General features: G+C 52.4%; 1 protein-coding gene across 1 annotated transcript in view; it reads right to left on the bottom strand.

Annotated features, from left to right (window-relative positions):
• LOC107117584 (receptor-type tyrosine-protein phosphatase alpha-like) overlaps nucleotides 1-1,358 on the bottom strand; it is a 155,405-nt gene that overhangs the window by 49,043 nt on the left and 105,004 nt on the right. The gene's annotated exons all lie outside the window — the stretch shown is intronic.

Genomic DNA, 1,358 nt, shown 5'->3' with positions numbered 1-1,358 from the left:
GGAGGAGGAGGAGGAGGAGGAGATTGGATTTATACCCTGCCCTTCACTCGGAGTCTCAGAGCGGCTTACAAACTCCTTTCCTTTCCCCTCCCCACAGCAGACACCCTGTGAGGTAGGTGGGGCTGAGAGAGCTCTGAGAGAATTGCCCTTGAAAGAACAGCTCTGAAAAAACTATGGCTTGCCCAAGGTCATCCAGCAGGTGCAAGTGGAGGAGTGGGGAATCAAACCTGGTTCTCCCAGATTAGAGTCCGTGCACTTAACCGCTACACCAAACTCGCTGCAAAAATGAACCACGTCCACTTCAGAAGGCAACCGAGGGAATCACATCTTTGAATACTATCCCACATTTTTTTTAAAAAAATCCCTGGATTAGAAAATCAGCATAGCACGGAGAGGTTTTGGGCTATAACCTCGACCCCTAATGGCGACAGCATAATAAATTCTAGAGCCTCGTTCTGACACGGGGACATGGAGGAGGAGGAGGATGACGAGGAGAAGATTGGATTTATTCCCCACCCGTCACTACCCGAAGGAGCCTCAGAGAGATTTACTTCCCTTCCTCTCCCCACAACAGAAACCCTGGGAGGCAGGTGGGGCTGAGAGACCTCCTTTGAGGACTGCTCCTGAGAGAACAGCTCTGAAATACCTTGTGACTGACCCAAGGTCACACCAGCAGCTGCATGTGGAGGAGTGGGGAATCAAACCCGGTTCTCCCAGATTAGAGTCCGCGCTCCTCACCGCTACACCAAACCGGCTCTCTATGGAGTGAATATTTCAAGCCCATCTTCAGTATTATTTCCAACTGGTTCTGTCTGTGTGTCAATGACAGACCGTTTCATCAGTTCAAAGCACTTCACATACGGTCCCGATAACGCTTTCGAGAGTACTGGACTATAAACTAGAATCACCAACACGCTTTACAGATTGAGAAGGGAGGGGAAAGAAAGGTGACTAGATTTTGGAGAGGCATACAACTGCTCTGCTGGACCGGGACTATGCCTTAGAGCAGGATTACCCCAACCAGTGGTCATTTCCTACGGGAGCACACAAGAGCACAGCTCCGGCAGTAAGGAGTCCAGGGGGTGGACACATGCAACAAGCCCCGCCCCCTGCTCCCAGCAGCCCTCAGTTGTGCCACGAGGAGCAAGAAGCAGCCAGGTAAGTTGCAGAGCCCCCTCCCCGGCCCGCCTTCAGGTAAAAGCTCTCCCTCCTCTGTGAGGGCAGATCTGCACGTCCCCCCTCCCCATAGCTAGCAATCCAAAACAGTCCAGTGGCACCTTTAAGACCAGGTTTTATTCAGGTACAAGCTCTCCCTCCTCTGTGAGGGCAGATCTGCACCTTCCCCCCCCCCACAACAG

Source organism: Gekko japonicus, unplaced genomic scaffold (assembly GCF_001447785.1).
Source record: "Gekko japonicus isolate JY-2015 unplaced genomic scaffold, Gekko_japonicus_V1.1 scaffold1885, whole genome shotgun sequence".
Lineage (NCBI taxonomy): Eukaryota > Metazoa > Chordata > Lepidosauria > Squamata > Gekkonidae > Gekko > Gekko japonicus.
The sequence above is the reverse complement of the archived record's forward strand: the minus strand, read 5'-3'. Positions and strand labels throughout refer to the sequence as shown.